This window comes from Salmo salar, chromosome ssa17 (genome assembly GCF_905237065.1).
Source record: "Salmo salar chromosome ssa17, Ssal_v3.1, whole genome shotgun sequence".
Taxonomy (NCBI): Eukaryota; Metazoa; Chordata; class Actinopteri; order Salmoniformes; family Salmonidae; genus Salmo; species Salmo salar.
In genome coordinates this window covers 56161267-56174821 of record NC_059458.1, presented here as the reverse complement: position 1 = coordinate 56174821, position 13555 = coordinate 56161267, and positions in this window count along the sequence as shown.

Here is a 13555-nt window from a genome sequence, read left to right as displayed (position 1 = left end):
GAGTTGTCCTTGCGTTTGATTGCAAAATGAGTTCAAATTAATGATACATCATAATGAGACTGGGGCTACTATAAAAGCCCAGAAAAGATCAATGTGTTCATTGATCATAATAGCGTTTTGGCTCATGTGTTTACGATACGCAATTAGCTGACTTGATAACACTATCTATCTACGGAATAGTGTGTGGCCTTTTGGTGAACTCTGGCTGCATATCAATAGTCTGAATTGGCTTCCTCTCCACCTCTCCTCGTCTCCTCTCATTCCTCTGCACCCATATGGAAGATCTGTTCTGTTGGGGGCAAACACCTGATAGGTAAACATTGCTATGCTGCTGTCATCTATTATGTCTCCTTCAATGCATAACAAGAAGCGGCGAAGGGGAGACAAGGAGAGCGAGGGGAGGAAATCACGTCAGACTATTGAGATGCACCCTCTATCCAGTGATAGGCTCTGCAGTTATGACCTGACTGAGGTGGGGTTTTATAGCACCTCCATGTGGTCATTAGGAAGAAGGCCACTGTTTATGGAGCACTTCTACCCCAATTCAAATGAATTCTACTCTGCCTCTCGCATCTATAAGAAAACACTACAACCCACGTCCAGGAAATGAAGTTACTATTCATGTTACACAGAGCTGATTCCCAGAACCCCACAGGAACTTTGGGAGCTACTTCCTACTTAGGGACTTTGTCTGGAAACACATAATAAAGTAGAGAGAGGAAATAGAAAAGTTTTGGGAAAAGCAATGTGGGAAGTGTATTCATTTATATTTCAGAGCGAGAGTGGAGGGGGGAGTATTTCTTCTGTTAAGGATGCATGGGGGAGGGTGTGTGCGTGTGTGTGTGCGTGTGTGTGTGTGTGTGTGTGTGTGTGTGGATGGGTGGGTAAAGTAGGAGATGGATGTTCCCACTCCATCCAAAGCGATACATCTAAAATTCTGGGAGGATATTTTGGAGAGAGAGATGGTCCTGAATAACAATGGTGTTCTTACAATGACTGCACCTCTAGATGGCAGCCTTGCACACCAAACCACCATAGCTCACTCTAACTACTCTCAGAGAGGCAGTGTCCACTATGCTAAAAAAGAGAAGAGAGAGAGAAAGAGAGAAAGAGAATGCCATTAATCACTTGGACTAGTCGGGACTGGAGGGAATATCTTTAGCAGAAGCTTCTCATCTGCGCTCCTCTCTCCTATCCTATCCTCTACTCTCCTCTCCTCGTTCCTCTGTGCTGTATCTTGTCTGTATGGCCCTCCTCTGCTCTCTCGCTCTCTTCTTCCTGCTCCTCCGCTCTGCATCTTGTCTGTATGGCCCTCCATCCACTCCTTCCTGACACTCCACCTGTTAGTTAAATGCTACATTATGTATGACCCTCCCTGATACCTGCTACATGATCCCACATTATTTATTTGTCCTCACTGTTACGTCATCGTCTAGTTTTATCTGACCAGGCAAACTAATCGATGCAGAAAGGAGCAGATGTCCTATCACCAGGCCCGCAGATTCACAAATAGATTGCATTGACCTAGGGAGGATGTACAGGCTTCTCAAGGGAGTTCTCTCTTTCTCAACCCTTCTGTCCCTTGTCTAAGGAGGGATAGATAGCACAGTGAATGAGAGACAGTCTCTCATCTCTTAGTCTCTCTCTCCTTCTCCTCCATGTAGTAGATATATTAATTCTGAAAAGTGCATAGTAAAAGGATGGTAATTGGTGAGGCCAGAGAGAGAGAGAGAGAGAGAAATAGGTTAGAAGAGTAGAGTACTTGTGTTATCACATGATACTGTCTTACTGGGAGAGAGAGAGCAACCTGGTCTCAGAGCAAAACATATGATATTTTTGTCTAATCCGTGCCACTCCATTTAGTATGATATGTTACTTTAATTCAGGTTAAATTGCATTGGCCTACAAATGTAATAGCAGTCACACAATATATTACGAATTGTAGGATGTATAGTGTCCTACATCTTGATTGCACCAGTTTGCTTTGACCTGTTTTGTGATATATTACCTTCGACTGCTTTATGCTACATTAGACTGCTTTAGTATGATATGCTACAATAGGTTAGGGGTTAAGGTTAAGGTTAGGAGAAGTGTTAGCTAACACGCTAAGTAGTTGCATAGTAGCTAAAAAGTAGTAAGTACCGTAATTTCCGGACTATAAGCCGCAACTTTTTTCCCACGCTTTGAACCTCACGGCTTAAACAATGACGCGGCTAATATATGGATTTTTCCCGCTTTCAATTTTTTTTTTCCAAAAAAACACATTCTGTGACGTGCTCAGTTTTTTGGCGGCATGAAGCTTTCATTAGACCAATGAAATTGCCGAACGGGTTAAGGTCAAACAACTTTTTTGTTTACTGTTTAGATTAAATCGAGCGCTCTCAAACTTCCCATCATTCTGATTACGGTAGTCATTTGGTCACCCTCATCATGGCAAAGACACGGAGAAATGCATATGATGCAGCTTTCAAGTTGAAGGCGATTGATCTGGCTGTTGGAAAAGGAAATAGAGCTGCTGCACAGGAGCTTGGTCTTAATGAGTCGATGATAAGACGTTGGAAACAGCAGCGTTAGGAATTGACTCAGTGCAAAAAGACAACTAAAGCTTACTGCTAATTATACTTTTTTTGTTACAAGCCGTGTTTCCTTAAAGCCTATTTATTTTTGTTACAAGCCGTGTTTCGTTAACGCCTGTGTAAAGTTAATTTGTTTCAATGTACTGGTAGGCACCTGCGGCTTATAGACATGTGCGGCTTATTTATGTTCAAAATAATGATTTTTTTTGAAATTCAGTGGGTGCGGCTTATATTCAGGTGCGCTGAATAGTGCGGAAATTACGGTAGTTGGAAAGTTATTAATTAAGTTGTCAGTGATGAGATTCAAATATGCAACCTTTGGGTTGGTAACAGTATACGCCATGTGCAACCAACCACCCTTTTTAGTTTTTGCCTTAAGTATTCTATTGTCTTATATAACCATACCAAACGTAACATATCATACTAAAACAGCCGAATGTAATAGATCATACTAAATGGGTAAAATAATGTAACCTATCGTAAAGTAACATATCATACTAAATGGAGTGGTACGTATTTTTGTAAAATATAATACGTTTTGCTCTGAGACGAGGCTGGAGAGCGAGAGCAGGGTAATGCACTCTCATCTTATTAAAGTCTTCTCCAGACAACGGCCCGCTCTGCGCCAGAGTGTGTCTTCTATGATGGCCCTAAAACCTCTGTGTGTGTCCGTGTATGTGTTCTCAGATATAGAAGAGGCATTTGTGCAGAGAAATCTTGAGTTCTGCAATAATTACGAGACTTAGGAGCTTTCAGTCCCTTGGAACTCCCTGGAGATGCAGAAATGTTTCATTGGGGAAGAAGACTGGACAGAAGCTCTCTCTCTCTCTCTCTCGCTCTCTCTCTCTCCCCTAACTCACTTGCAGTGGCAGTCAGTGCCGTTTAAGATGAGGGAGGACAACTTATTTTCATGAGCATGGCCTTATTTCTATTACAGCATATTGGATGACTGTCATTCATATTCCATTCACCCAGTTCAATGGAACATTGATAGGTTTAGGCTACTGCATGATACTCACATTTCCCCTATACCCATCATGAGGTTGCTACAACCTAGCCTATGAATGAAAGTTTATAACATAAGTGCACACAGGTCAAGATACACATCTGAGGTGACAGACAATGAAAAATAGTGTGTTTTAATCAATTATTTGGTGACATGTGAGTATATTTAGTTTAGTTTGACCTAAAAAGGATAACTGGGGAGTTGGGACTTGGGATTCAAAGAGAGAAAGAGAGACAGAAAGAGATGGAAAGAGAGAGAGAGAAAGATAGAGGACTGTACAGAGAGAGAGAGAGGTGTAGCGAGAAAGAGAGACTTAGCGAGTGAGAGAAATGCAGACAGTCAGTGAGTTGGAACCAGAGTCAGTAATTAGCTGTACTGTAAGGCTCACATAGGACTGAGCTCAGTCCTCATCTCATCAAATCCAACACACACACACACACACACACACACACACACACACACACACACACACACACACACACACACACACACACACACACACACACACACACACACACACACACAGTAGTGTACCTACCTGTTTTCAGTATGTTTTTTGCCATGTAGCGGGGTAGCTAACTACACTACTTTTTTTGCAAAATTAAATTAAATATGGGTGAAGTAGGCTTTCTTTTTCGGCATCAGACATGCATGATTCTCACTTTAAACATTTTTTTATTTTTTTACAGGCTAAATGACACATTCTTTTAACATCTGACTCTAGAGTGATCTGTTTGTAGTCTATGACTTTTCAGATTTAGATATGATCATTTATCACTAAGTAGTTTGGATGTAGTGAACTTCTATTTCAAAGCAACTAAGGGCAGATTTAGTGTAGCAACAAAACTCTGCCGGTTAGTGTGTATGTGTTTTTAATGATGTGGTCGCCATTGAATCATTGATGGTTAATTTATCTATTTGCTCCCCATTCTGTGTGTATGTGTGTGTACGAGCGTGCGTGTGTGTTTATGTGTGTATTTTTATGGATGTGTATGTGGAAGTCCCACAAGAGTAGTAAACAAACAAAAATGTAACCAACTAGGGACATTTTCTAAGTCCCCACAAGTGTAATGTGGGTCGTCTAAAGGAGACCAAGGCGCAACGTGTACAGTGCTCACATTTGACTTTTAATGAAGATGCTTGAACAAAACAACCGACAAACAATTCCGTAAGGTACACTGAGAAAACGGAAAACAACTACCCACACCCACACATGAAAAACAGGCTGCCTAAGTATGGCTTCCAATCAGAGACAACGATAGACAGCTGCCTCTGATTGGAAACCATACCTGGCCAAAACATAGAAAACAAAAACATAGAAATAGAAATCTAGAAGACCCCACATAGAAACAGAATACCAAAACCACCCAAAACACCCACCTGTCACACCCTGACCACTCCACTATGGAAAATTACCTCTTACAAGGGTCAGGACGTGACAGTACCCCCCCCCAAAGGTGCAGACTCAGACTGCACCCAAACAAAACCCAACAAAAACAACCCCAAACACAAAGGGAGGGCAAGGAGGGTGACAAAAGTCTATGGCGGCTCATGTGCTCCACCCAGAACCTTCCTCTCCCTCCGATCCTACAGCGACGGAGGTGGCTCCGGCTCAGGGCGTAACCCCCGTTCCGCCCGCAGATCCCTCCGCTTCTGTAACACTGGCCTGTGGATCGGACTGTAGATTATTACCGGAAGCTCTGTGCTGTAAACCACCACTGGAGGTTCTGACCTACAGGCCTCCGCTGGAGGATCTGGGCTGCAGGCCGCCGCTGAAGGCTCCGGGCTGCGGACCGCCGCTGAAGGCTCTGGGCTGCGGACCGCCGCTGAAGGCTCCGGGCTGCGGACCGCCGCTGAAGGCTCTGGGCTGCGGACCATCGCTGGAGGCTCCGGACTGAAAAGCGTCGCTGGAGGCTCCGGACGGAAAAGCATCGCCGGAGGCTCCGGACTGGGAGGCGTCATCATAGGTTCCGGACTAATGACCGTTGCTGCTGGCTCCATGCCATGGATCATCTCTACAGGTTCTGCGCCAAGGATCATCACTGAAGGCTTCTTACCATGGATTATCGCTACAGGTGCCGGGTCATGGATTATTCCTACAGGCTTCGTGCCATGGTTAAACCCTACAGGCTCCGGACCATTTATAATCCCTCCAGGCTTTTTGCCAAGGATTATTTCTTCAGGTTCCGGGCCAGGGATTACCTCTTCAGGCTTCGTGCCATGGAATATCCCTACAGGCTCCCGGCCATGGATCATCACTGGAGGCTTAGTGCCATGGATCATCTCTACAGGTGTCGGACCATCAATTATCACTGGAGGCTTTGTACGTGGAGCAGGAACCGGTCTCACCGGACTGGGGAGACGCACTGAGGACCGAATGCTCAAAGCAGGCACCGGCCGTACTGGGTTATGGATGCGCACTGGAGGGAGAGTGAGAAGAACAGGCACAGGACGTACTGGATTCTGGAGGCGCGCTGGAGAGAGAGCGCGAGGAGCAGGCACAGGACGTACTGTGCTATGGAGGCGCACTGGGGAGAGAGTGTTAGAGGCAGGCACATGCTTACCACAAAAAGCACGGGTAGTTGACTCAGGCCTCACCCCTGGCCCAGCCAAACTACCCGCTGCCTCTCGTTTTTCCCAGGTAGGCTCCGATATCTATCGATTACCTGGCCCCAAGTCCAGTTCCTCCTCTCCATCCACTCCGTATGTGACCAGGTGTCCATTTCTGCCCGGGCACGCTGCTTGATCCAGTAATTCTAAACTTAAACCTAAACCCCCTAGAAATAGCATTTGACCTTGTTGTATCATGGGTCTAAAGGACATGGGTCGTCTAAAGGAGACCAAGGCGCAGCGTGTATAGTGCTCATATTTGACTTTTAATGAAGACACTTGAACAAAACAACCGACAACAGTTCCGTAAGGTACACTTTGACAAAACGGAAAACAACTACCCACACCCACACATGAAAAACAGGCTGCTTAAGTATGGCTTCCAATCAGAGACAACGATAGACAGCTGCCTCTGATTGGAAGCCATACTTATGCAGCCTGTTTTCATGTGTGGGTGTGGGTAGTTGTTTTCCGTTTTGTCAAAGTGTACCTTATGGAACTGTTGTCGGTCATTTTGTTGTTTTGTTCAAGTGTCTTCATTAAAAGTCAAATATGTGCACTATACATGCTGCGCCTTGGTCCTTTAGACGACCCATGTCCTTTAGATGACCCATGTTACAACAAGGTCAAATGCTATTTCTAGGGGGTTTAGGTTTAAGTTTAGAATTAGTGTTAGGGTTGAGCTAACGTAGGCTAATGCAATTAGCATGAGGATGTAAGTAACAAGAACATTTCCCAGGACATAAACATATCTGATATTTGCAGAAAGCTTAAATTCTTGTTACTCTAACTGCACTGTCCAATTTACAGTAGATATTACAGAAAAATAATACCATGCTATTGTTTGAGGAGAGTGCACAGTTATGAACTTGAAAAGTTATTAATAAACCAATTAGGCACATTTGGGCAGTCTTGGCACAACATTTTGAACAGAAATGCAATGGTTCATTGGATCAGTCTAAAACTTTTCACATATACTGCTTCCATCTAGTGGCCAACAATCTAAATTGCACCTGGGCTGGAATAATACGATGATGGTACAAAAAAATACAAAAAAAATGTATGTTTTTTTCTTTGTATTATCTTTTACCAGATCTAATGTGTTATATTCTCCTACATTCTTTTCACATTTCCACAAACTTCAAAGTGTTTCCTTTCAAATGTTATCAAGAATATGCATATCCTTGCTTCAGGTCCTGAGCTGCAGGCAGTTAGATATGGGTATGTCATTTTAGGTGAAAATTGAAAAAAAGGGTCCAATCCTTAAGAAGATTGTGTGGGTGTGTGTTTGTGTGAGTGTGTGTGTGTGTGTGTGTTTATTCCCTCAGCACAGTGCTCATTTTGAACAGAGCCACTGAAGTGAAGAGAAGCACTGGCTTCACTGCAGGGAGAAGAATGTGGGTGTGTGTCAGTGTGTGTGGGATACAATATACATACATCAGCATGGTAAAGGACAGATAGGTCTCAAGGTGTGATGAAGGTTCATTGTAGACTATACAGTATAGCGTAATGAGCAGCAATATCAGACGTTGACTTGGTACTTCTCAGATCTGTTAGTGAGTGACTTTGTGGAATATAGTCAAGGCAAAGCTAGCATGAGCAGTGAGCAACCCCATCTGCCGGTGAATGTTTTGACCAGGGGTTGTAACCGGTAAAGGGAACAGAACCGAAAACTAGAAAATAACAAAATGTTTTGAGGAACAGAATTAGAACCGGGAACGAAAGTGATCTATACTGTTCCGGAACCGTTATTTTAAAAGAGGGCCGGCAGGTAGCCTAGTGGTTAGAGCGTTGGGCCAGTAACCAAAAGGTTGCAGGATTGAATCCCTGAGCTGACAAGGTAAAAATCTGTCATTCTGCCCCTGAACAAGGCAGTTAACCCACTGTTCCTAGGCCGTCATTGTAAATAAGAATTTGTTCTTAACTGACTTGCCTGGTTAAATAAAAAAAGCATGGGAACCGGTTAATTATGGTTTATGTTCCGGTTATTTTCCAGAGTCCCACAAAAAAACGCAATAAAGTGCCTATGCATAGTCCTCTCGGTCATTCAGAAACTTATTTCAGTGTCTGCCTGCCTTCCTTAAAATCTTTGCCAGTGTTTGTGTGTGTACTTGCCCCTCCCTAACGAAGCATAGGCTACTGTAGCGTGCTGACTACAAAAAGGTTTTTATTTTAATTCTGGTGCCACTAACTAGCTAGCTAGCTCTGGTCCAACATTAAAGTCGACTTTGGGAAAAAAATGAAAAAAGAACGTATTTAAAATGTACACTGAACAAAAATGTAAACGCAACATGTAAAATGTTGGTCCCATGTTTCATGAACTGAAATAAGGAGTATTTCTGTCTGTAATACAGCCCTTTTGTGGGGAAAAACTCATTCTGATTGGCTGGGCATGGCTCCTCATTGTGGGTGGGCCTATGCATCCCAAGGCTGCGCCCCTGCCCAGTCATATGAAATCCATAGATTATTTAAATTGACTGATTTCCTTATATGAATTGTAACTCAGTAAAATGTCTGAAATTGTTACATGTTGCATTTATGTTTTTGTTCAGTATATAACTGATCAATGCACCATCATACAAGGTCATTTAGTACTTATAAAACAGTGGATGAATATGATATTTGGCTACAGAAGCGCCATTTCTGTTTGAAAATGTAGAAAGGGGCAGAGTTTTTCATGTCCAAAGTCGACCTTTAAGCCGACTCTCAGAAGTTCAAAGACATTCAAAGTTCCTTCATAGAAGTAAGTATAATTGTATGGGCCTAATTCAGATAATGCATGTGATAACAATATGCCCAATGCTTCAAGCCAAGCCTCCTCCTCCATCATCTCTGGCTCGCTCCCCACCTGCAAAATTTCAGTCGCATCTCGCACCCTACACTTGTTTGTCCAACGCATGTAAACAATAGCTTGCCCACTCCATAGCAAGCTGCTCTCTCCAAACTGATTTTTGAAGTAATTTAATGTCTAATTAAATGTAAAAAAGAACAGAAAGGATGTAAACCGTTACTTTCTTTTGGTTCGAACCGGTTCAGAATTTCATTTTGCTGGTAGGAACAGTGGAAAGGAATGAAAAAAATAATCATTCTGTTCATAACACAATTATTGGAAAATAATTTTTGGTTCTAACCCTGGTTTTGACCAAAAAAACTGAATTTGTGCCAGACGTGCTCAATCATACGGGTTGAGTGTTGTGTTGTTTGAGGCTGCACTGCACATAAACTCAACAAAAAAGAAACGTCCTCTCACTGTCAACTGCGTTTACTTTCAGAAAAATTAACATGTGTAAATATTTGTATGAACATAAGATTCAACAACTGAGACATAAACTGAACAAGTTCCACAGACATGTGACTAACAGAAATTGAATAATGTGTCCCTGAACAAAGGGGAGGGTCAAAATCAAAAGTAACAGTCAGTATCTGGTGTGGCCACCAGCTGCATTAAGTACTGCAGTGCATCACCTCCTCAGGGACTGGACAAGATTTGACAGATCTGACTGTGAGATGGTACCCCCTCTTCCACCAAGGCACCTGCAAGTTCCCGGACATTTCTGGGGGGAATGGCCCGAGTCCTCACTCTCCGATCCAACATGTCCCAGACGTGCTCAATGGGATTGAGATCCAGGCTCTTCACTGGCCATGGCAGAACACTGGCATTCCTGTCTATCAGGAAATCACGCACAGAATGCGCAGTATGGCTGGTGGCATTGTCATGCTGGAGGGTCATGTCAGGATGAGCCTGTGGGAAGGGTACCACATGAGGGAGGAGGATGTCTTCCCTGTAACGCACAGCGTTGAGATTGCCTGCAATGACAACAAGCTCAGTCCGATGATGCTGTGAGACACTGCCCCAGACCATGACGGACCCTCCACCTCCAAGTCGATCCCGCTCCAGAGTACAGGCCTAGGTGTAACGCTCATTCCTTCGATGATAAACGCAAATCCGACCATCACCCCTGGGGAGACAAAACCGCGACTCGTCAGTGAAGAGTACTTTTTGCCAGTCCTGTCTGGTCCAGCGACGATGGGTTTGTGCCCATAGGCGACGTTGTTGCCGGTGATGTCTGGTGAGGACCTGCCTTACAACAGGCCTACAAGCCCTCAGTCCAGCCTCTCTCAGCCTATTGCGGACAGTCTGAGCACTGATGGAGGGATTGTGTGTTCCTGGTGTAACTTGGGCAGCTGTTGTTGCCATCCTGTACCTGTCCTGCAGGTGTGATGTTCGGATGTACCGATCCTGTGCACGTGTTGTTACACGTGGTCTGCCACTGCAAGGACGATCAGCTGTCCGTCATGTCTCCCTGTAACGCTGTCTTAGGTGTCTCACAGTACGGACATTGCAATCTATTGCCCTGGCCACATCTGCAGTCCTCATGCCTCCTTGCAGTATGCCTAAGGCACGTTCACATAGATGAGCAGGGACACTGGGCCTCTTTCTTTCGGTGTTAGAGTCAATACAAAGGCCTCTTTAGTGTCCTAAGTTTTCATAACTGTGACCTTAATTTCCTACCATCCTTAAGCTGTTAGTGTCTTAACGACCGTTCCACAAGTGCATGTTCATTAATTGTTTATGGTTCATTGAACAAGCATGGGAAACAGTGTTTATACCCTTTACAATGAAGATCTGTGAAGTTATTTGGAGTTTTACGAATTATGTTTGAAAGACAAGGACCTGAAAAAGGGCTGTTTCGTTTTTTGCTGAGTTAGGCTGATGTCTCAAAACGCAGTCTGTGTGCGTGTGTGTGCTGCAGGTAGTTTGGAGAGGGACTGGGAACCGTGGCTTGCTGCAGTCATACACCATGCTGTTAGAGCGAGGGAAAGAGAAAAGGAGAGAAAGAGGGAGGGAGAGAGAACTGAGGATGTGAGGAGAATCCTACATTCTATCTGAGATTAACAGGAGGGGAGATAGAGAAAGAGAGAGAGAGAGAAGAAAGTGAGGGAGAAGACAGAGAGCGTGGGAGAGATAGAGAGAGACAAAGGATAAAGAGGAGGAGTAAAAGAGAAAGAGGTAGAGGGAGGGGAAAGAGAGCGAGTGAGTGAGTGAGTGAGAGAGAGAGAGAGAGAGAAAGGAGCTGTGTTCCTTCTATCTGTCACGTCCTGACCAGCAAAGGGGGTTATTTGTTATTATAGTTTGGTCAGGGCGTGGCAGGGGATGTTTGTTTTATGTGTTTCGGGGTTTTTGGTTTATGTTCTATGTTAGTATATTTCTATGTTTATTCTAGCGTGTCTATTTCTATGTTTAGTTTCTTGGGTTGACCTTCAATTGGAGGCAGCTGTTCCTCGATGCCTCTAATTGAAGGTCCTATTTAGTAGGTGTGTTTTTTCCTGTGTTTTGTGGGTGGTTGTTTCCTGTTTTGTGTATGTTGCACCTGACGGGACTGTTTACGGTCGTTTTGTTGTTTGTTTGATTTTGAGTTAAATAAAAGTAAATATGAGCACGTCACACACCCCATTAGACGACAGTCGTTACACTATCATTGGTCTTGATTGAAAAGGGAGTGAACAACAGAGAGGAGACAGAACCACAACATTACACCAGGCCACACAATTTGATGGTATTTTCAGAGTTACTCACAGCGCTACAGAGAGGATTGTGTGTGTTTGCGTGTGTGTGTGTGTGTGTTTTGTATGTCTGCTTTGAGGCTGTTACAAGACATAAGATTTGCTTTGATGTTGAACACACTATATTGACAATATGGTTCTCCTGTTTTCAACGGAGAGAAGATTTCATAGCATACATAATAAACCAACAATCCACATAATTCCATCCCTAAATACTGCTTCTCTTCCTATATGAAGAAACCTATGAGAAAACTAAGCAGGGTCCACAGACAGATCTCAATGCCACAATGACAAAACGCCTCCAACTACAATCAATGGCTGTTCTCTCTCAACAATTCATATGCATCATTACTTACCTATTACAGAAAATGTAAAGGCTACACAGCCTGCAGCCATACCAACACTTAGCTGTGTCATAACGTCTTTGCAATATATTTTTTCCCTTGCAGTTTGTTTCCCCGTGAAATGATTTGACTGACTTTGTTCACATAGTGTGACACTCACTAATCGATGTCCCCTGCCGCAATGTGCAGTAGTATTGTGGCGGTGATGTAGAATGTTATATATATTAGCAAACCCCAAGGCCTGAATCTCAAGCTGCTCTCAGGTTTATGCTGTATTGAATACGTCAACTGTAATATAGAATATCATAGTTTATTTTGTCCTCCCGAGGAGGAAATGTAAAAGACCAGAATAAGGGCGGGTTACTGTGGTATTTCCCTCTCACACAGGCTAATATAAGGGCCAGAAAGTTCTACCTCAGCTGTCTAGCATAGAGTCAAAGAGTCAGTCTGACGGGTAGAGAGAGATAAATAGAGAGAGATAGAGAGAGCGAGAGCGAGAGAGATAGAGAGAGAATAAGAAAGAGAGAGAGAATAAGAAAGAGACAGCAGGGGAAATCAGGTCTCTTCTGTTTCAGAGAAGAAAGGAAGAGGGGGGAAAATGAGGGGTAGAAGAAGAAAGGAGAGTGCTTTCCATCAGTTAGGAGAAGAGACGTGTCAGCTTCTATTAGAGCTTCCAAAAGGCAAAAGGCCTCCTGTGGGGACAGGTGATTAACAATAAAAAATATAGGACAAAACACACATCACGACAAGAGAGATACCACAACACTACATAAAGAGAGACCTAAGACAACAACAACAACATAGCATGGCAGCAACACATGAAAACACAACATGGTAGCAACACAACATGACAACAACATGGTAGCAACACAACATGGCAGCAGCACAAAATGGTAGAAGCACAAAACACGGTACAAGCACAGACATCAGCACAAAGGCAAGAAGGTAGAGACAACAATACATCACGCGAAGTAGCCACAACGTTCAGTAATAGTGTCAAATCAAATCAAATCAAATGTATTTATATAGCCCTTTGTACAGCAGCTGATATCTCAAAGTGCTGTACAGAAACCCAACCTAAAACCCCAAACAGCAAGCAATGCATGTGAAAGAACCACAGTGGCTAGGAAAAACTCCCTAGGAAAAACTCCCTAGAAAGGCCAAAAACCTAGGAAGAAACCTAGAGAGGAACCAGGCTATGAGGGGTGGCCAGTCCTCTTCTGGCTGTGCAGGGTGGATATTATAACAGAACATGGTCAAGATGTTAAAATGTTCTTAAATGACCAGCATGGTCAAATAATAATAATCATAGTAGTTGTCGAGGGTGCAACAAGCACGTCCGGTGAACAGGTCAGGGTTCCATAGCCGCAGGCAGAACAGTTGAACTGGAGCAGCAGCACGGCCAGGTGGACTGGGGACAGCAAGGAGTCATCATACCAGGTAGTCCTGAGGCA